The sequence below is a fragment of the Gobio gobio genome (genome assembly GCF_949357685.1).
Source record: "Gobio gobio genome assembly, chromosome: 17".
NCBI lineage: Eukaryota > Metazoa > Chordata > Actinopteri > Cypriniformes > Gobionidae > Gobio > Gobio gobio.
This window is the reverse complement of record NC_137110.1, coordinates 21469122-21493745: the sequence shown is the minus strand read 5'-3', so window position 1 is coordinate 21493745 and position 24624 is coordinate 21469122. Positions and strand designations below refer to the sequence as shown.

Sequence of the window (24624 nt, the reverse complement as noted above, 5' to 3'; positions counted from 1 at the left end):
CACTGTCATATATGCAACACGAAGTCTGAAACATATCCCCTAACTGATTTTTTCGAATGGTTCCTTTCAAAGAACCAAAGGCTTATTCTTCTTATTTAGTGGCCTTGGTTCTAGAAGTATTTTCTATAGGGATTTTTTTTAAAGGCTTCATGAAAGAATTAGAAGCCATGAACCAAACCAACCAGCTACAAGGTGGTTACAAACTTTGATTTGAAGCAAAAAAAGAATTTTTTTTACAAAAATAAAATAAAATCAGCAGTGAAGGGGAAAGGTACTTTTGAAAGTAATGTGTTACAATATTGCGTTACTCTAAAAAGTTTAGAGTAGAATTGCACTTTCGCTATTCGGCCAAATAAGTGAAAGGACCGAATACATTTTACCGAACACTGACGTTTTTTTGATGACGGGAAGAAGTCCGCTGCGTAGCTCGCACCAGTGCGGGCTCGGCAGAAGTTCTCATATCGACCTCAAAGGGGGCGCATTGCTTCTGAGACCTAAAATGACAAATGGGACACCCTGCGGTCTCGTGGACTTAATGGACACATGCACGCAGTGGCCATTGTAAGACTACAAGACCGAAAGTGCACATGAAGTGTGCCATTTGGGACAGGGCCAAAGTGTAGACATGAATTGACGCAAGTAAGATATTTATTGTGCATTGTTAGGAGCTTCATTGAACTTTGTACTTTGTGAGATCGCGATGAACTGACATAGCGTTTAGTGATCGTGACATAAAGAAATAGTAACGCATTAAAGCAATGTAAAGGCAGACTAATAGATTAATAGAAAAATATTTGTTGCAACATTTTTTTGAAATTCGTAATAATCTGTTCAATAATCTGTGATTTCAGAAGCACCCTCAGTGATTTGATTATGATACCTGTAGGCATGATAGGCCAAAGATAAGATGGCCAAATAAAAAAAATATATATTTTTTTTTACATTTAAAAAAAGATATATATTTTAAGTTATATTGTGCTTTGTTTGTATGATGTCTGCTGGAATGGGAAAAAAAATGTCAGTGTTAAATAAATATTTTTAAATTGTAGTTTAGTAATTTATTTTTCTTTAAAAAAAGCAAGACAAAATGCAATGGTGAAAATTTGGCACAATAAATAGGATTTTTTTTTCTCCGAAAAACCACGTTGGTATTCGGCTTCGGCCAAGAATTTTCATTTCGGTGCATCCCTAGATCCATTATTCATCTGTTTTAATATATCGGCCAAATTTTTATATTTCTTATTTTATAATAAAGTTATCTGATAACAACAACTTTAAAAATGGACATATATCGGCCGATACCGATATGGTGGGCGATATATTATGCATTTGGGATGCACATATGTGTGAATCCCAAGCCACGTAATGGGGAGGGTTGGTGACCTACTCCTAAAAAATCATCGGCAAGAAAATTAATGGACAGTGAATCCCCATGGATGAAAGGCTCTTTCACACTAAAAGTAAATGAATAACTGAAGGAAATGCAAATTCCTGCCTGTACAGTAGAGGGTGCAGCTCAAACAAACCTGTGCTGCCATTCTGGATTGTAGGATAAGCAGGGCTCGACATTAACGCTTGTCCGGGACAAGTGGATTTTTTGAAGGGGCAAGTGAAAATCAATTTTTTCGTAAGTTTTTATATTTATAACATATGATACAGTTAAGCAACATTACACTAACAAGAGTGTTTTCCTGAATACCATCACGACTGAAAATGACACTGATTTCATACGCCAGTTCCATTAACAATTATTTAACATTAAGTCACTTACATTTTAGATACAATATGGACTGTTTTTGTTCTATTTCAGCAGCGAAAATAGTTCCAAACAAATATCACATCAGAACCGTAACGCATCTTACAGCAACAGTGTGTGTTAGTGAATGATTCAGCGTTTTAATGAATCGGTTGAATCAAAGATTCAATGGCCTATTCGTAAATGACCCCCAAATTCTTGAATGATTCAGCCGTTTCACTGAATCGACAATGACTCGCTTATTAAGACGGTCACATGCTGCCACCTACTGGTGGTTTAGTTTCATCTTTCCAACATTTCTTATTTGTATATTCAAAAATATTTAAAATAATCTCATAACATTATTTAATGCAGTTGTATTTTTTCAGTGTAAATGATTTAATTTGATTGGTAACAGCCTAGAGTGTCTTCTAATTTGAGAGTGAGTTCTAATTTAATTTATAGATCAAATTTAAGAATATAAAAGGAAAGCTGAAGCATATCCTATATTTAATAAGATTATGTAAAAATGCCCTTTATAAAAAGGTACAAATATGACAAATATGCATATTTAAATATGTCAAAGCTGATTAAACACTGGTGAGAATATTGCTTCAGAATAGATTATATTTACAAAAAAAATCCGGACAAGCAAATGTTTTACTCGGACAAGTGAATGACAGATTTACTTGTCCAAAGGACAAGCGTGTGAACAGGCTTAATGTCGAGCCCTGGATAAGAAAGTTCAACGCTCTTAGGCCCTGTCCCAAATGGCACCCTAAACAGTCGCGGTCTTCCTACGAGTCCGCACTTTTGTACGCCGCTTTGACGGAGCTCACACCAGTCCAGGCTCTGCAAAAGTGCGCATCGAGGGCGCATAGCGCTCACGAGCACCCTTTTGAAATCTAAAAATTATAAAATGGGACACCCAAAGGTCTCATGGACTTAACGGGCACGCGGCAGCCATTGTAAGTCCACAAGACCGAAAAGTGCACATGAAGTGTGCCATTTGGGACAGGGCCTTACTTCAAATGTGATGTTTAACTAAAGTCATTGCTTATTGGTATGGTTGAATTGGATCGTCAATGGTCAGCAACAAAGACATTGGTTAATAAAGTGGTTTAAATAAATAAAGTATATTTATGTTACTTAACATATTTAAAGCAGCACTAGGTAACTTTTCAACCTTTATAATATATTTTCAAACCTCTTGTGATGATACATCGACTTCCAATAGGTTGAATGACACGTCTGCCATAGCCTGACGGGGTCTGTATCGTTTTTAATCATACTTTTAAACTTCGGGTTTCGGGTAGTAACCCGAGAACAAAAAGAACTACAAAATTCGACTGCTTTACGGCATATACGTCACTTCCACCACCACCCCCACTTCCTTAAATTCGGACGTGCGAGCCAAACTATCATTTATTTGCCGAATGTTATAGTCATGGCCGAAGCAGCACAGAAAAATAAGAAAGCAAAGGTTTTGTCGGAGGAAAGCAAAAAGAGGAAACGAGAAAGTGATCGGATTAAAGGCAGGACGAGGATCAACATTGGGCCAGCGTTTGCTCGTTGGCGTGAGCTGAAGGAGGAGGAGCTACATTCTTGCAGGTAAATACATAAGACGTACAAAATTATATTTTAGGATACCTAACATGTCTGTGATATTGGTTTATTTGTCTTGCCTCAAGCTATAATGCAAATCGATTTTTCAAATCATCTAGGGTAGCTTGATATTATAATATTGACGATATATGGTTATTACCTACCACTCAAACATTGAATTGAAGTATCATAGATTCAGTAAAACAGTAACCAATAGACTAGGCTACTATAATGACGCTGGCTTGTAAACGTGAGCATCGCGATCATTTGGCGTTTGAAAAAAATAAAACCCATGAAATTATATTCATATGACATGCTGAAACATATGCCACTGTACCTGGGATGAAGACATTTCACACGCGACGCAAGCAGAACACCTGCATGTGAACTCCTCCTGCAGTGTTCAGGGCTATCATGGTTGTCATGTCAATAAATGCACGTGCGATGATCCGCTGATGTAGAATGACAGTTTACGACAGTAGTAGAGGACAATACTGTTTCCCAACTGTAGGGGGACCCCGAGATCAAAAACTACCTAGTGCTGCTTTAATTATTGCAAGTTTGAGTAATATTCTGATTTTGCATTATATTGTTTTTATTCATTTTGAGGAATACTGAATCTGTTATGTGCAAGTAAATGCCTGCCCATATTAGTCTAGACGTACAATAACCATCATGTTTACACAGCACACTTGTATTTTGCAACTAATTGGATTGTTGGATGGTTGCTGATTGCTATTGCTGTGATCTCATGCGAGTGGCAGAGAAGAGATGTGGCTGCAAGAGGGAGAAGTTATTAAGTTTAGGAGGGCACACGACTTGAAAAAATGGTGTGCAGTGCACACATCAAACATTTATAATAAACACTGCAAATTGCAATATTCCATAAAAAAAAGAATTGACTACCAACATTGTAGCACACAGTAGGCCTGTCTCTAAAGGTTTAGTAAAAGTTAATTGTCGACTATTTTTTAAAGGATGTTTAAGCTACTGTAATTTCTTTTACCGTTTCAATTTTTTGTAGCAATTATATATAAAAAACTCAGAATCTAAATATAATGTGCATATTAATTAATTAAAATATTAATTAATATTAATTAATATTAATTAATTTTAAAAATTAAATAAAACTGGTGATAAAATTGCCATACAAATATACATCCATCAGCATAACTCAAAAAGCTCTTCGGCTAATTATAAATCGGACATGTGATGATTCTCAGTTCAATTAATCCGTTCAGTGAGTTGTTGACTGAACTGCTCGGACCGATTTGTAAACCGGTTTAATTGATTCTCTAAAAGTTCCAACTTAAAAGAACGTTGAGTTACCGTATGCATATAACTTCTGTTCTGGCGCTAGAGCGCGATATACCATATGTGTTGTACCGAGTTGACGACTGAATGGAAACCGTTCGCCCACGAATAGGACGTCGATATTGACATCATGGACACGGAAACACCAACATGCTCCAGACACAGCATGGAGGAGGAAACCCCAAGAAAAGGATACTAAGTTAACGTCACTGCCTCTGATATTTAACTGCTAAACAAAACCACAACATGAATCACATGAACTTGTGTACATAAGAATGTATGGATAAGCGCGCACAAAACACTAAATTACAAAAGGTGATTAAACAAATAGGAAATGAATGAAAATGTCATCATGGTTCTATGATTAAAAGATGACAAGCTAGATGAAGCGACTTAAAAGTGCTCAATCAGTTCTGCAGTTCCATCCGCTTGAACTCACAGTGTGAAATATGTGAAGAATGTCTCACCTGAGGTAAGACTGTCCGCAGATTTGATCCAACTATCTTTTGTCAAAGTCTTACGTGTCCTACACCTCAAAAAAAAAAAGAGAGAGAGAGCTCCAAATCCAGAGTTAAGCTCTTTCTCCTGTAATAAGGAATGTCTGTAGTCGGTTAGGCAGACGAGGAGAGGCGTGTGACTTTCTGAACGTTTCCAGAGCTCGGCATCCTGAACTCGAGCACTGCCGTTGCTGCTGTGAGTTTCCCGGCGGAGGGAGGGGCGACATCTACGGAGCGTATTGCGTCACACCATAACCATCTTCATTGTTTCATTTTTGGCAAGGACAAAAAAAAGTCTGCTTTATGTGTACACACCTTCCTTGAGGAAATATTTGAATGCCTCCATTATATTCTATCCCAGGGAAATTCATATTCGTCTAGGCCTACTGCCCATGCTTAATGTGTAATGTCTTTATTTTCAATCGTAAACATTTCCTACATAAGAACAGAAAATATAGTTTTTAAGTTGAAATGTATCACTTCAAACAATAATGTGGTATTTTTTTTAAATAATAATATATATTTATCGTATAAATAATGTACATGAATGTAAATATACTACAGATAAATAATGAGTTAGAATTGAACGTCTTACTGTATGACCGTATCACTTAAAAAAATGTTTAACATAACAATTATATTTATTTTCAAATAGGAGTGCAGTGACAAATCAACGAGCACAAAACATCACAGGAATCAATCCATCTGTAATACTTACAGACGCTGAAATTGGTATGACCACATCACTTGCAATGTTGCAGTTTAGCGACATTACGTCATCCACATGATCTCAACATGCTGTCATCATCTAAAACGAGCGCGAGGAGGCTCTCACGTGACGTGCTTCTTTCATTTGCCAAAATGTGGACACATTAAATGTAGCCTACTTCACATCTGTTTTTCACTGTGGAACACATATACTTAATACTCAATATCTCACTTATTAAAATATATTTATACATTTTTAGAACAATCGCCTATAGCCTTTCATAAACAAATATATTTCATCAATATTTGTTATTAAATCTAAATATTATATTATATCAAAGCATTTATTTATCTCTGCTGTGTGACATCTATTAGACCTTGGATGATGTGGAACCCACAAGTGATTTTTGGTAAGGCTACATGAAAAAGGTTACACGCAAACATTTGAGTCACAAATGTGAATGCAGATATCAACACCAAAGCAGCATTGAAGTTAACAATAATGCTCAGAGGCTTGAATGTTTATCAACTTTTATCAGCCTTTTCCAGGCCCATATACACATAATGCTGCTACAGCAAGCCCAGTGCTCACAATAGCCATTTAAATGCATGACATGCACTATGTGGCTCCCTCATGATGTGATCTGGACCAAGCACACCATATCTAGCAGTTCACAGCAGGTTGGAGACAGTCAGCACTGCAGGAGCCAATTTGGATGGCAACCATGTTTATCAAAACCTTTTTAAAAAAATCCGTCACCATAGTACATATCAATTACAAACATACTGTATATGAATTGGTTTTACAGTCGTGGAAAATAACGGTAAATTGTAAACAACTGCCCAACCATTTTCAAAATTTGCAGTCATGCAGTAGCAAAGAGGCCTTTTGATTGTAATATATATATATATATATATATATATATATATATATATATATATATATATATATATATATATATATATATATATATATATATATATATATATATACAGTCTTGGGGGTAACGCATTACAAGTAACTTGAGTTACGCAAGTTACTTTTTCACATTTATTTGACTGACAGCTCTCTTGTCCCCATGTTGACAAAAATCGAGAGTAAGTGCAGAGGCGTTGTGTGTAAACATAAGAGTTGTTGTAGTTCTAGACTAAATGTGAGCATTTATTCATCTCACTTGCACAATAAAGATTCAGTATCCCTCAAAAGGAATAAAATCAGTCAAATGCAAAATCAGAATACTGTGCAAACCTCCGATATGTTAAATAAAAACAAATATTTTATTAATCTACCTTTATTGCCTAATGTCTTGCTGCTAACCTTCGATGATTTAGTTAAACCATGAGCAAAAATTACTAGATTTTTTGTTTTTATTGGTCAAACTTTTTTCGCCTGTTGCCTATTCTTCCATTATCCAGAATGGCACAGCTGAAAGGTTTGTTTGAGCTGCGCCCTCTACTGTACATGCGTGAATTCAGGATCCACCGGACCAGGACCAGCAGACTTAAAGGGTTAGTTCACCCAAAAATGAAAATTCTGTCATTAATTACTCACCCTCATGTCGTTGGACACCCGTAAGACCTCCGTTCATATTCGGAACACAAATGAAGATATTTTAGTTGAAAGCTGATGGCTGAGAAAGGCTTCACACAGGCCTCCATTGGCATTCAGTACATTGACACTTCCAAGATCCATGAAAGGCACTTAAAACGTCGTTACAAAGTCTATCTCACCACAGTGGCTCTACAATAATCATACAATGCGACGACAATAGTTTTTGTGCGCAAAAAAAAATCAAAATAACACCTTTATCCAACTTGTTCTTGTCTTCCGTGTGCGCCTCCACGACGCATGCGCGAGAATATGACGTAGCGCCGGTGTTCGGGAATCGATGAAATACACACTTAAGCCCCATTTTGAGAACTACGCCGAGACCTAAAGCATGATCAATGTAGAATCCAACAGCTTAGACACGCGCGTCTTCCTCTGCTCGTAAACAAATCGCTTCTGGGTCATATGTCCGAACGCCGGATCTGCGTCATATTCTCGCGCATGCGTCGTGGAGGCGCACACGGAAGTCGAGAACAAGTTGGATAAAGGTGTTATTTTGATTTTTTTTTGCGCACAAAAACTATTGTCGTCGCATTGTATGATTATTGTAGAGCCACTGTGGTGAGATAGACTTTGTAACGACGTTTTAAGTGCCTTTCATGGATCTTGGAAGTGTCAATGTACTGAATGCCAATGGAGGCCTGTGTGAAGCCTTTCTCAGCCATCAGCTTTCAACTAAAATATCTTCATTTGTGTTCCGAATATGAACGGAGGTCTTACGGGTGTCCAACGACATGAGGGTGAGTAATTAATGACAGAATTTTCATTTTTGGGTGAACTAACCCTTTAAGAACAGTTTTTTCCCCAGAGCTGTCTCCTTACTGAACTCAAACCCCCGCTGATCCACTCCCCTCATATACTGATAACTCTCCTACCTCACATCCACCTTCACTTTGTTATTTGCACTACCGACTCTTTATTACAGTAACAACTGTTTACTTATTCATTTTGCACTACCACACCGTAACTGGATTATGCTCATTTGCACTGCCGACTGTTATTTACAGTATACCTACTGTTTACATTTGTATTTTGCACCGTACTTCTAACTGTAATATGCAATCACTTCCACTGCACTTTTACACTTTTTTTCGGATAGCTTCTGTCCATAATTTATTACACTACCTTAATCCACTGCCATATTCCTCATTTTAGCCTAACATATCATTGTATACCTCTATCTGTAAAATTCTGTTTATAGTAATAGCCATCTGTATATTATATTATATTCATAGTACATATCCACCTGTAAATTCTGTTTATAGTATTAACCATCTGTATATTATTCACTGTACATGGGTGATTCTTCAATTGGGGGCTATTTTGCCATCTCACATTTTGATGAATGAAATTTGGTTGAATTTTGTTAGAATTATGTCAAGACAATGTTTACATGCTTTGATGTAAAGATATAATAATGGCCACGACTGAGCTTAAATATAATTTGAGTATTTTATATCTATTTGCCAACTGGCACTGCAAAACGTCATTACCATCACAACATCAAAAAGTATCATAATGCAAAGAATGTATCAAGGAGATAATTTAAACTCATTTATCTTGCAAACATTGTTAACCTTCAACAATACGTATAAAAAACTAAATGTTTCCATTCAGCGAATTACATATATTTTCTTGTTCTTACCATCAAAATGTGTTTTTCTGTGTTCATCAAAGCACACTTTTGTTTAATTTCTGGAAAATTAATTTTAGATGTTTTTTCTTTGAATAGGTGGATGAGTATTTCATTAGGCTTTTCATGTAGCACCTGAAGATTGAACATAAAACAGTTTTAAATATATGTTTGCTGTAAATTAAGCAACGTGGCGGTAATGACAAACTGTTCTGGTAATGACATAGTGTTTTGGTAATGACATAAATGAAAAGTGCACTGATACATAAAACAAATTTAAAGGCTTAAATAATGACTTCTGGTGAGTGTTGTTGAAAGAAATGGACAGATGTGAGGAGATATATATAAATATGACACAACCATCAACTTGAACATGTTTATTTCAATCATGAAGAAACCATACAATATGTTTTAGAGAATCAATTGTTACAATGGGATAAAACAGCATAAATATCCTTCATAAACTTTGACTATTACCATTAGGTGAAATATTATATGTTTGGGTTGCATTGGGTTAAAGCTAACAATGCATAATGAAACGTGTTTGCTTTCAAACACACTCAAAAAATTATTTTATGATGCTGTTCACTTTATTTAAGCAATTCATCTTGATTTAACACAATTATATCAGGTTTCTGGTTCAAATGTAATTGATTCATGTTAAACTGACTTAAAACCGTTACTCTTTGACATAACTTGATGTTTTCATTTTGAAATAACACGTTTCAATTAAGTAACCCATTCAAACTAGACTTTCACTTCCCATCATGCTTTGCAAAGGGGCTGAATTCGGAGAGTAAATGTTTAAATAAAGTGCTATTTGATGCCTTTTTAACAAGATGAGAAAATGGAGAGACTTTTTAATGCTTAATGTTTTGTTATGTTGGTATTTAAAATGTTTTGTTATGTTAGTGTTTTTGGAGGTTACCATTGTGGTGAAGTAGAGCATGTGCTTGGGATGAGGACCTGCTAATAACAATTAAAGTTATTTTAATAATAAAAACAACTACTTTGGGCATGCCATGGATGTAACAAAACCATCTTCTGGCTAGCCAATAAGACTTTGTAAAAGGTTTTGTAAATGTTGTAAAAAATAGTATTTGACTAAAAAAAAAAACTAAATTAAACTGTATTACTTGATTTGGTTTGTTTTTAATATTCGTTTTAGAATAATTAAATTGAGTAGTTTTGGAAAAAATTTATAAAGTTAAACTGATTTAAATAAATGGAATTGAATTAACCTTACGTAAAAAACTTAAGTTTACTGAAATATACAATTTTAATTAAATTCAACATAACCCAATTACGTGGAACCTGTTGACATAAAAAAAATTAAGTAAAACCCACGTATCATTTTTTTGAGTGCATGTATTTGAACATTCAAAATGTGAATTAGAGATGATAAAGGGAGATGGATGGGATGTGGAGAGAAAGAGATACTGGGCCCTAGTTTAAATGACAGGCATAGTGTAGTCTCTCAATGAGCAAAGTGTCCTGAAGATCAACTCCAGCCTTTTTTCTATAATCTCTAGAGTCTAGACCTTTCAGTTGATTTCTTGGGAGCCATTCTGGTTAAAAAAATAAGAAAAATTTGTTTTAGGAAGTAAGGCATCTCACTTAAGTTTCATTGTAAAATCACACTATTATGCTTCTTTAACTTAATTTATAAACACATAATATGATATAGATAGTGACACAGAATATGTCATTACCACCATCACTTGTCATTACCATCACAACAAGTTGTGTGTTGGTAATGACGTGATGCGGTAATGACATTTTTAATTTTTTTCAGGAAAAAAGATGCTAGGTCATGGATTTGTTAACATCATTCAACAGCTAGTACAAAAAGAACTTTAAATACACATAAATCATGTGAATATAAATATATATTTATCAAAATATTGCTGCTACAGCATTTATGGTAATGACGCTGAATAAGTCTACTCCATGATCAGAAGGAATTCATGATTAAATTACTTACTTTTTCAGACATCAAATATCACTGTTCTTCCATGGCTGACATGTGCTCCCCTGCTAGTCTTCATTTCCATGGTTACGGCATAAACAAGTCTTACCCTCAAAAAAATCCTTGTTGTAATCATAGACTGTCGCGGTAATGACAGTATTGTTATGGACAATTCTAAATTGTTAAAAATATTCACAAATTGCACATATATGAACCAGAATTATGCATCAAGTGCCTTTTTAAGTTACTGTTTAAACATGTATTGTGATTTTTTAATGAACTGATAACATTTTATCACATTTTCAGAGCAGATAAGTTTTAAAGTCTGGGTTGGGGACAAGGCCTGAGTAGCCAAATATTAGTGATGAAAACATTTTTAAAAATGGAAATCAAACTGATTTTAGTGTAAAACATTTTTTGGTGGTGCAATGAACATTATTTGAAATAACTAAACTATTTATTTTAAAATATAGTAATTTTAACATGAATGTATAACCTGGGGACATAAAAGTTCCCCTAATTGAAGAATCACCCACATATTCACCTGTAAATTCTGTTTATAGTAATAACCATCTCTCTATTTATAGACATATTTATATATACTCAGTACATATCCATGTCCTGCACTTATGCAAACGTTGTATATCCTGCACTTGCTGCTATTGCACTTCTGGTTAGACCTAAACTGCATTTCGTTGCCTTGTACTTGTACTTGTGTAATGACAATAAAGTTGAATCTAATCTAATCTAATCTAATTAGCATTTTTACCTCAGCCTGAGGCCAATTTATACTTCTGCGTCGAGTGCACGCAGAGGGTACGGCGTACCCTACGCATAGACGCGTTGGCAGGGGCGTAGCCGTCTTTTCATAAGTGAGGGGGACAGAAATGTCAGGTATAATACCTGTTTTTTTCTGACCTCTGTCTAATTGACAGATTTAATTGATCTATTGCTTTTAATTCAGTAAGATATCAAATACACTGCTGAACAACAACCACTAATATGTATAATATTTTCCCCTATATTTTATGCCAATTTTATGATTGGTTTATGCACTACAAACACTTGTGCATTAAAGGGTTAGTTCACCCAAAAATGAAAATTCTGTCATTAATTACTCACCCTCATGTCGTTCGACACCCATACGACCTCCGTTCATCTTCGGAACACAAATGAAGATATTTTTGTTGAAATCTGATGGCTGAGAAAGGCTTCAGATAGGCCTCTATTGGCATGCAGTACATTTACACTCCCAAGACCCATAAAAGGCACTTAAAACGTTGTTACAAAGTCCATCTCACCACAGTGGCTCTACAATAATTTTACGATGCGACGACAATAGTTTTTGTGCGCAAAAAAAAATCTAAATAACGCCTTTATCCAGCTTGTTCTTGTCTTCCGTGTGTGTCTCCACGACGCATGTGCGAGAATATGACGCAGATCCGGCGTTCGGACACATGACCCAGAAGCGATTTGTTTACAAGCAGAGGAAGACGGGCGTATCTAAGCTGTTGAATTCTACATTGATCGTGCTTTAGGTCTCGGCGTAGTGCTCAAAATGGGGCTAAAGTTTGCATTTCATGGATTCCCGAACGCCGGCGCTACGTCATTCTCACGCATGCGTCGTGGAGGCATACACGGAAAACAAGAAGAACTTGAATAAAGTCGTTATTTTGATTTTTTTTGCGCACAAAACCTATTGTCGTACCTTCATGCAATTATTGTAGAGTCACTGTGGTGAGATGGACTTTGTAATGACGTTTTAAGTGCCTTTTATGGGTCTTGTGAGTGTAAATGTACTGAATGCCAATGGAGGCCTTTCTGAGCCATCAGTTTTCAACAAAAATATCTTCATTTGTGTTCCGAAGATGAACGGAGGTCTGACGGGTGTCGAACGACATGAGGGTGAGTAATTAATGACAGAATTTTCATTTTTTGGGTGAACTAACCCTTTAAGTACCCATGGATTTTATGTAATGTTAAAAAAATATCACTGAACAAGGCAGTGTAGTTAAAAAATTACAATTGTTCAATGTTTTTGAAAGAAGACTTCTGCTCACCAAGGCTGCATTTATTTAATAAAAAATGCAGTAAAAAATGTATAGTGAAATATTATGCCAATTTAAAGCAGCTGTTATCTATGTGAATGTATAAAGAAATTAAGTAATTTATTCCTGTGATCAAAGCTGAATTTTCAGCATCATTACTCCAGTCTTCAGTGTCACATGATCCTTCAGAAATCATTCTAATATGCTGATTTGCTGCTCAAGAAACATGTATGATTATTATCAATGAGGAAAACAGTTGCTTACTTAATTCACTGCTGAAAAAACTGCTGCTTAATTTTTGTGGAAACCATGATTTCAAACTTTTGTGGTAAGATTAAAAAAGAGAGAAATTCATACTTTTATTAATTAAACATGCATTAAATGATAAAGTGAAATTTATAATGTAAATAAAGATTTATATTTAATAAGTGCTTTATTTAATGCAAATAAATGCAGTTAATTTAACTTTCTATTCATCAAAGAATCCTGAAAAATAAAATGCATCATGGTTTCCACAACATTTTTAAGCAGCACAACTGTTTTCAACATTTATAATAATCATAAATGTTTCTTGAGCAGCAAATCCTCATATTAGAATGATTTCTGAAGGATCATATGACACTGAAGACTGATGTAATGATGCTGAAAATTCAGCTTTGATCACAGGAATAAATTACACGTTTACTAGCTCAGTTACATAGTAAACAGCTGTTTTATATAATAAATGCAGCCTTGGTGAGCAGAAGATACTAAACATTAAAAAGGATGTCAGTTAGCACTGCATTATTCATATACTTTATTGCCAATAAATACCTTGAGATGGCTTGAAAAACACACATGAACCATATAATGTCGAAATCATGTGTTTGTCGTCGCGTTTCATCAGTCATAATTCTCTTTATTTAGCTGCTGGTTCAGCGCTGTGAATGCCTTTGGAACGTGATTACTTCTACGAATCCGTTTTGGACTTTCTGTGAGAGGGCGCCCTCCGGCTTCGAGTATGAATTGGAGTGTTGCACGAGAGTGTTAGCACTCCATGGTGTTCAGAGCGCCTTGTTTTTGGATACGAATAAAATGACAGGTCATGTAGATCTAGATTTATTCACATTGGCTTCTACGTAAACAAACTTGCCCGTGTAACAGACGTAGGCCAGTAAGAGCGGTACGACTAGACGGCGGTTCGAATCCCCCACAGAGCGGGTCGACTTGGACCGGTGAGACTCGGTAAAGTGCGGGGGACGAATTTACGTTTTATTAAAGGTGCGGGGGACACGTCCCCCCCGTCCCCCGCGTAATCTACGCCCATGCGCGTTGGATACGCCGTACCCTACGCCGTAGCCTGACGCGCACCTCTCCAAAAATGTAACAACGCGTCAATTCTACGCGGACCGCAAGCGCTGTGATTGGTCTGCCAGAACCCTTCCCTCAGGTCAATAAATAAATAAAAAAATCTGCGATAGGAGTGTGTGTGTGTGTGTCCAGAAATTGGATGATAGTTCCTTACGTCTGCTATAACACACTATTTTGCAGTCCAGCGATTCTTTATGGTAGTAAATAAATAAATAGATCCGCTGAATATAGTTTATTCATTTTCTCATTAAAACCAAAGATGTTAATCAGTAATTGTATATCAAGAACAGGGACACATTAGGGTATATTTCGTGAATGAAGTCTCCGCAACAACAATCGCTTGCTGAGCCACCGCTGCTGAAAACAGCGGCCACGAGCTCCGCATAGTTTCACAAATGCATTCCAACGCCAGATCGCCTTATTTAACTTTACTAATCAACTAGAGATGCTAAATTTGTATTAGATACAACAACTCAAGCTGCAAGAAAAGCCGCTCTCTCACTGCTGCTGATATTCCGACATGAATGTACAGATTCTACACATCAAGCTGCTTCTTCTTCGGCTGTTGTCTTGATTACACCAACATGCCCGAGGACACTGCCTCCTAGCGTCTGCATGTGGAATTGCACATTAACGCAGACAACAGCGCAGAAGTATAAATGCTCACGACGGCGTCGGCTACGCGCGTAGCCTAAAGGCGTACACTACGGCGTACACTCGACGCAGAAGTATAAATGGGCCTTTATTATTTCAATTTTGGTATGAAGGGTCTTTACATTTGCACAAAAATAGAAATTTTTTGCTATATATAATCCTAAATATAACTCGCATATAATAATGCATTCTGTTACTCAACTGCTCTAAGACTTGGTGAAAGATCCAAATGCAGCTTTATTTCAGGATAATCCAAAAGAGTTAAGAACAGGCAAAGGGTCAAAAACACAGTAGTCAGAATAATCCATATAACATGCAAAGTCCAAGAAACAGGCAAACGGGTAATCAGGCAAACGAGGCAATCCAGGTAATAGGCAGAAGATCAAAACCAAAGAACAGGAATTTACAAAAATACAAACGCTCAAATACAAATGCAGTTGTAACACCAACAAGACTTCACAAGGGGTGTGCCTCAATCAGCTCCCTAGCTCTAGAGCTTGTGAATCAGTATATTGTGTTCACAAATTCGGGCACTGGTAAAAAGATTCTGGCTCACTACACATTGGGACACTGATGACTCTATTTCCAGGAACATAACAACGTCCTCGTTGTACAACATCACTTGGTATTATGAAAAATCTTTCTGACATTAATTGAGATAAAGTGTGTTACTTTGTTATAAAACACAAAACTGTGTATTTTGAACACCTGGTAGAAAATATATACGTCAATAATTATTCACTTACAGGTTGTGATTCTGAAGAGCAAGTTGGTCCAAATAAACTGGGTACTGACCCATCTTTCAAGAGAATATTTTTTTCTTTCATTTTGCGAATCCCGCGTTGAACTCCGAGATTTTCTTTCTTTTGGCAGACAATAACCTTATTTATCGTGCACTTTCAACTGTACAACTTTGCAGAACGTTTACATTTAAAAACAGCTATTACACACTGCATGAAAGGGAATATTCCAAAAAAAAATTATATTATTCCACTTATAACTTTCGCCCCATCAGTCAAATCCTTAGTTCACTCCACATGCTCTAACTATGAGCTTCAGCACATTCAGCCCTTCAGTTCATTATGAATCGGACATGTCAAAAAGAGTTAGTTCTCAGTTCGTTGAGTCAGTTCAGTGATTAGACGCAATAAGATGCCTGTTCATTTAAAACATTCAAAGGATTAATTTTGTTCTCAGGCTCTCCAAGGTGTTGCAGAAGTAAACAGTGACAGCAGAACATATGTGTTTGTGTGTGGTATATGTTTGCATGTGGGCTGCCGATGGTTTGTTTAAATCTCAGCGTAGTGTAGGTGTTCTTTGACAGAAGGGGGGCTGATGCTCTCCTTCTGCTCAGGTCTGAGCAGAAGAATGAGGCTAGTCATGCATAGCATGAGTTCAGTTGTGGATAAATCACTAGCGCCTGGGAGAATCACCAAGGGAGATATTTCAAATGAGTCACAACATAGCCTCCAATACTGCATTATGGCTGCACAGCAACTGACACTGTTGCACTTATAATGATTGTTATGACGTGAAAGCATCAAAAAACAATTAAAGAACCATAATATCTGCAGAATATGCATTTTGCTCACTTTTAAATCTTTGAAATGCAGAGAGTCTGCACTGTGATCATGTCCATTTAGCTCATATGTATTGCATCTGTTATATCACTGAATGAAAAGCAGTTTATCAAACCGAGTGGTAACTGCAAAAAAAAAAAAAAAAAAATATATATATATATATATATATATATACATATGTTAAATATATATGTGCAGTATGTTAAATGAGTAGTAAGTCAGAATTTCCAATATTTATAAAACAGTAAGAATGAATGACCTACTATCATACTTCCACTGAGATTCTGAAGTGTGCATTCAATTGAGAATCTGCCAAATATCTGCATTTTTCCTAAAACTTACAAACTTTTAACTCTTTGAAATGCCAAGAGTCTGAGAAAGTATGATGTTATGTCTGTTGTATAGCTCATATACACCGATCAGGCATAACATTATTAATATTAACAACTAATATTGTGCTGGTCCCCGTTTTGCAGCCAAAACAGCCCTGACCTGTCGACGCATGGACTCTACTAGACCCCTGAAGTTGTGCTGTGGTATCTGGCACCAAGATGTTAGCAGCAGATCCTTTAAGTGTCCCAGCAGAACATTGCCCAAAGCATCACACTGTCTCCGCCGGCTTGCCTTCTTCCCATAGTGCATCCTGGTGCCATGTGTTCCCCAGGTAAGCGATGGACACACACCCGGCCATCCGCGTGATGGAAAAAAAAACATGACCAGGCCACCTTCTTCCATTGCTCCGTGGTCCAGTTCTGATGCTCACGCAACATGACCGCTCTGTTGGCGCTTTCGGCAGTGGACAGGGGTCAGCATTGGCACTTTTCTATCAGAACCAGCATTAACTTCTTGAGCAATTTGAGCTACATCAGCTTGTCTGTTTGATCGGACCACACGGGCCAGCTTTCACTCCCCACGTGCATCAGTGAGCCTGGGCCACCCATGACCCTGTCGTCGATTCACCACTGTTCCATCCTTGGACCACTTTTGATAGATACTGACCACTGCAGACCGGGAACACCCCGCAAGAGCTGCAGTTTTGGAGAAGCTCTGACCCAGTCGTCTAGCCATCACAATTTGGCCCTTGTCGAACTTGTTCAGATGCCACATCAACTTTGAGGACAAAATGTTCACTTACTGCCTAATATATCCCACCCTCTAACAGGTGTTGTAATTAAGAGATAATTAGTGTTATTCACTTCACCTGTGTATATTGAATCTATCGTCTTAAAGAACTAAATGTGTGTCTGAAGAAATTATTTAGATAAAAGACTGAGGATGCACTTCTCAAATATGGATGGCATCAAATTCCTTTAGTTAGGATGTGAATTTCTCAACATCAGGAGGGTTAACCTCATGTGATCACATCATGTTCTCAAGAGATCTTGCACGTCAACCTCATGCACTCTCTATGTCATGTTCTCTAGAGAACTGGCACGTGTGGTAGTAATAAAATATTCAGAGGTTTGATCACACACTAGTTTTAGAAATAAAGGAGGTCATATGCCTTATTCCAAAACACCACCTACAGAGGTACACGTGTAGCTGTGATATATGGTTGGACGTTACAGCCAAACCACTTTAAACACAACAGTCTCTGACAGAAATTTGTTTTGGGGAAGAAATGAAGCATTGTGTAAGGTTGAATTTTACAGCATGCTGAAGACAAAAGGAGATTTACAGTCAGACGATCTTTCCTTTGGCACCCAATGACCAGGCACCATTCACAATTGCCTTCTTTTCTTGTGAGATTTGTGGGCTTACTAATGAGAAGCATAGCTACCGTAACTAGGTTGCAAACATCAACTACATGCTATGGTGAACAAAATGTCAGCAATATTACATCTTCTGATGGAAACAGTAACACTAACAGTAAAATGTGTGATGTTATCCTATATCACAATATCAAGACTGAAGAGCAAGGAAGACAAATTGACAGCAGGAGGATAATAGTAGAAAATAATAATGATAATCAGAGGAATTATACTGTACATCTTGTTTTTAATGTCATATTTTCAGTGTTGGCTAGATATCAATCTTCTCAAAAACAGGACACATTAGCCTATCTGTGAAACCAATTTAAACCCTTTGAACCTCACCTCTCTTTTTTGTCAATGCAGAGCGTGATTTGCAAGCCTTGAAAAGGTCAGTAACAGATTTAGATGTTTAATTCTTAGTATGAAGCTGTTGGTCCCAGACAAACTGACACATATTTGAGCCCTAAGTCACCATTTCAATTAACCCCCTCTAATGAGCTGACTCACAGCAGCATCTGCCTGATCACGACAAATCAACACACACACACAAACTAGGAACATGGTTCTGAAGTGTTTTAAGTTTCTTTGTAATTAGTTTTAACTCTTTCCCCGCAAGCAATGTTTTCACTGTTACACAGAAGGGGGCGTTATGACACATCTTCTGAAAGAGTACTGAATCTCCTGATCAAAATGCAGGCGAAGAAGCAGATACATGAGATAGCATAGCTGTGTCCCAATTCAGAGGCTGCCGCATTCGAAGGCTGTGGCACGACAAAGGCTTTCTGTAACGTTTGAGCAGGGATGAGGCTGAGTTGGAATCCAAATGCAGTAATGACATTTATTGAAGGCAAAAACGGAAAATCCAAAAACAAAAGTAAATCCACAACGAACAGACAGGAACACATATACTAGTTTTCATATTCCCATCATCACACTTTCTGAAAACGGATTACTGAATGGAATGGAAGGATGCTGCCAGATGGTAGTACGAGATATATGCCATAACCACCACCACAGCTGTTAAATACATTTATTTACCATTTTTATGGTCATCTTTAGTTCCTACAAATACTTTATTCTTTATCCTGTTGGATGTTAATATTCTTCCTCCATCTCCTCTTCATCTGCCAGTGGTGCTGGTGTTTGGCTGGCCTTAGTAGAAGTCAAATGTTAATGTCATTACCCTAATTAATAAATATAACAGGTGGGATTAGAGAACATTTCATTATGTGAAAAGAGCATATACCCTTTTCACATTTCCGGGTTTCTTTGAAGCTGAAGTTGTCATAGTTGGGTTCACTTTTATAGCGGTGAATGAGAGAATACATTAAATTATATATTTATGTCCCCATTTGCTCAAATAGCAAAAAAACCCTCTACAATAGTGATTTCACAACTTTCAAAAAGAGGGAAAAATAGAGTGAGATTGATAACGGAAGTGAAAAAAGAGAAAGATATTTTTCACCATCACTCCCATAGACGCTTTATTAGAAACACCCTCACAGCAGCGGTAACTTGTTTTTTTGTAATTTGATGCAAAAGTAATATAATACAAAGAATTAGTGTTATAAATGTACATATATTAAATAAAAAAAATACAAAAAAATACAAAAAACGTTGCAGGATTTACGATATTGATGACCATTAAAACACGTCATCTCTGTGAAAAGGGTCTATGTGGGAAAAGCTGCTGCACATTGGACACTGAATGATATTTATTTAATATTTGTAAAGTCATTAAACCTACACCCATTAACATTTTACACCTGATTGAATTGTGTTTTTATTTTTTATTTTTAGCTGCTACCATATTCTTGTTTTGCCTTTTGGATACCATGAAAATTAAACTTAATTAAAATAATTAAGAATTAAACTTACATATTGACCCTGAAGTATGCGAACGTCTTTTTGTTGGGTGCTGCTGCCATGGTGAATCGTAATTTCGGAGCTCCATTGATCCTGGCTTTTCATAGTTGGACTGCATGTGCTTAACTCAGAGGCCCTGTCCCAAATGGCACCCTAAACCCTCACGGTCTTCCTCTGAGTCGGCACTTTCACGACGTAATGCCGCTTTGACTGCCGGGAAGAAGTCCGCTGCGTAGCTCGCACCAGTGCGGGCTCGATAGAAGTGCGCATCGAGGGCGCATATCAACCTCAAAGGGGGCTTTCGTGAGCACCCTTCTGAGACCTAAAATGACAACTGTGACACCCTGCGGTCTCGTGGACTTAACGGACACGCGCACGCAGCGGCCGTTGTAAGTCCACAAGACCGAAAGTGCACATGAAGTGTGCCATTTGGGACAGGGCCAGAGTCAGTCTACTCAGAGTTGATTGAACTACCTCAATTCAGCTATTCTGAAACCCAAAACTCAGAGTTTCCCATCTCAGAGTAAGTCAACTCAGAGTTCAGGTTTAAACGGGCCCCAGGAGCAATGACCGACAAACAACAACTGAAGCACTGGGGTATATATACACACAAAGGGAAACAAGATAACTTGATAACTAGAGGGAGTGGCTAAATGGGAAATACCTGGGGAAACTAATGAACATGAAGAACTACAAAGAACTACAAAACATGACACAAGACAGGAAATAACAAAAGTCCTCACAAGACAAGGTAACACTGGCTGGGATCATGACACTTTCAAAGGCTCCTTCAAATGCCGCCTACAAATGAGGCATTCGTTTCCCCAGAATTCATTGCGCACCAGTGAATTACACCTTTAAACTTAGGCTAAGTATTGGGTTTCAGCTTACTCAAATATGTAAATATACAAGTGCAAAAAAAATAAAAGCTCAAAGTTCAAATGTTGACATATCTTACTAAGATGCAATTATATATAGTTTATACTCTTTATTATATACAAAAATGGACCATGGTGAACATAATATTTAGACAGTTTGTGAACCCTGTTTTGTTTTCAGTATAACTCTCAAAAAATTCCAGTACAAACCTTACTGCCACTCATCAATGGCAGCTGTCACAGTTGCTAGGCAACAATAACTGTCCTCTGTAGGCCATTTAACAATGCATGGCCTGACCTTCGTGGCCTTCGAAGGATGCAGCCTCTGAAGTCCGAGTCCTTCGAAGGATGAAGCCTCTGAATAGGGATATAGCACATATGTAAGCAGATGCAGATACAAAACTGCAGAAACACACGGGGGGAATGACATCTTTAAAAAGACACAACCTGTGCTTGCTTTTTTAAGGAAACTGCTCTTTTGTTTGTTGAAGCGCCCATGGGGACGATTGCTAGACTTAAAGGGATAGTTCACACAAAAATTAAAACTCACCCTGAATTTACTCACCCTCAAGCCATTCTAGGTGCATATGACATTCTTCTTTCAGATGAATACAATCAGAGATATATTAATAAATATCCTGGCTAATCCAAGCATTATAATGGCAGTAATCCATTATAAAAGCCAACCGTTTGGTTTTTGCAAGAAAAATATCCATATTTAACACGTTATAAAGTAAAATAGCTTCCGGCAGACCGCCTTACGCATTCAAATTACAAAGAAAGTGTAATGCCTCTCGCAGTCCACCCTCCAGTCCAGTAGGTGGCGGTGCACCTTATAAGTTGGTTTGTCAACCGCCATAAAATCAAAAGAAGAAAATTCCTCTCTCGCACTTCAAAACACTTACGCCCAACGCCATCGTAACGGCAGTTACGTTTTTTTTCCTAAGCTGAATATGGAAGGCGGTCCGCCAGAAGCTAGATATTTACTTTATAACGTGTTAAATAGGATATTTTTCTTATACAAAAAACCATCAATTTGCTTAAGAATGCCTTTATTAACCCCTCCGGAGCCTTGTGGATTATTTTTATAATGGATGAATGCACTTCAAATTTTGGGTAGCCATTCACTGCCATTATAATGCTTGGATTAGCCTGAACACATTTTAACTTTGATTGTATTCATCTGAAAGAAGAATGTCATATTGAGTTGCATGCTATCTTATATATCCATATGTCTGAGGGAGTAGCTTCCCATGCAAATCTCACTCACCAAAGTCCATTGGCTTGTTTTGTTACCACTTGAACGTGATTGGACTCCCAAGTGAGATCCCACTACGTCAGACCGTCGACATAACGTCAAACGTGGCTGACTAATAGGGAACTGTATATGAACTGATAATCCAATACCGAAGGCAAACTCCTAAAGGAATAAATGCAGCATAGGCACGAGATAAGCCCACATTCCAATTATGTAAATGACAGAGAAGTTGTGCTGCTAGCATACGTTTTAATGATCCAGGCTGCTAATGCAAAGCCTGTTAGTAGCTTTTACCATGTTATTATGTCCTTGAGCAAGGCACATTACACTGGGTTGCTGTAGGGGATCTACCATCGCAGTTGGTGTACCATAGGCCACATTGGAATAACAACTTCTGCCAAATGACAAATAACTACGTAATAAGTGATCATTTCTTCCCTTCATGTCTGCAAAGGTGCTAATCATGGGCAATCATTTCTTTCCCCGGAAATCATAGAGGCCCTTTTTCTGTCTGTGAAAGGTCTATATGTTCCCACCTTATTGTTGTTGAGCCCATGCCATGTTGCTTGAAGGGTTCAGTATGAATGAATATCTGTGTGGGGACTCTGACTAGTCACATTGAGATGCTAAATTGCTGTGGGAAGATTTCATTAAACAGTTGTGCCACTTTATATTTCGGCACAAAACTCTGTGGCTACAACAACTATGCAACACAGTTTAATCATGAGCGAAATATTCTGTTATAGCACTGTGACTTCATGACTTTCTACATGACGTTCTACGGACGCAAGCAAAAGGACCCTCAGTTGATACTGTAAGAATATTGGCAAAAAAGATTTGGCATATTTGCACATTTGTGTCTGAGCTCTGGACAGCGTCAAATGCATCTATTTACAGCGTGTGAGTAATGTAGCCAATCACAGAACTGTTGAACGCGATTAGAGGTGTTTAAGTTAGTCAGAGAAGTTTTTATTCAGTGCTGAGTTAATGCAGGCTCGTGAAACCTCTCATTAACAAACAAAGTCAAGACACGATGTAAGTAAGAGATTTATTGTTGACATTTTTATAACGGAACTTTGTGAGACCGTGATGAACTGACAAAGCAACAGCATTTTAGTGATCGTATACCGAACTTGGCTCACTTTCGAGGCTACAGTCTATAAAATGTATTGAATAAAACTATTATTGCTAAGAGGACCGACGGCCAATTAAATGCTGCAAATTTTCGGAAGTAACATCTAAATATAAATGCCTCGCTGCACGAGACAAAAATATCCTCCTGACCCAGAATAGAGTTGCCTCTGTAGAGGACATTATTTAGCGAATTTCTCTGACAACATACACAGATTTAAGTCTGGATATTCTTATGAAATATGAGACATTTTTAATTAAATCTTTTTACATGACATATTGTCCCAATATGCAAATTAGATACAGTGTATAGATGCATTGCATAGAATGGGAATGGCATTTGTGTTTATACAAACATTGCATAAAGTAAAACTGTATATCAAATTATTCTGTTAACTTTCATAACATTGATCATCTTTATTCATAGTTGGATTTAGAAAAAAGCTTGAAGCATAAAAAATTATTGGTGAATGAAAAAAAAAACCTATTCATGTCTTTTAATTTTCTCAATAAATAGTTCTGGTGTCTTACAGAGCAGAGGATAACAGGATTTTTTAATTTTAAATATCCATTTGTTTTTTTAATGCTCCAAACAATGTAATGACCTTTGCATTAAATAACGCATTAAAGCAATGTAGAGGCAAATTAATAGACAAACATTTGTAGCAAAATATTTGTGAAATTCCAATTATTGGTAAAAGTGATGACTTGTAAATAAATATTCATAAATTTCTCAATGCTATGGTGGAGCCATTGCTTAGCCTGCACTTTACTAGAGCACCCTCAGTAATTTCAGAAGCACCCTCAGTGATTTGATTCTGGAACCGGGCCTGCAAACACACCTCTTTTCTATAAAGATTACACCTATTTCCATATAAGTTCAGGACAATTTTGGGTGCATTTACACCTTGTCTGATTTGCATAATCCCTTTAGTGAATCGAAAAAATAATGCTATTTGCCGCCATGATTTTCTTTTGTGAACTCTTCTATATTGGCTTCCGCCTGGCTGTTCTGTAAAGTTATGCAAACCAGAC

At 37.1% G+C, this 24624-nt stretch overlaps 1 protein-coding gene across 2 annotated transcripts in view; it reads right to left on the bottom strand.

The window, feature by feature from the left end:
• lepr (leptin receptor) overlaps positions 1-24624 on the bottom strand; it is a gene marked incomplete at its 5' end in the record, with an annotated part of 68792 nt that overhangs the window by 30422 nt on the left and 13746 nt on the right. Inside the window, one exon of one of the 2 annotated variants that reach the window (XM_079840804.1) lies at positions 5122-5349. The exons of the other annotated variant lie outside the window; for it this stretch is intronic. Of the gene's footprint in view, positions 1-5121; positions 5350-24624 lie in introns of those variants that run through there. 2 annotated transcript variants of the gene reach the window in all.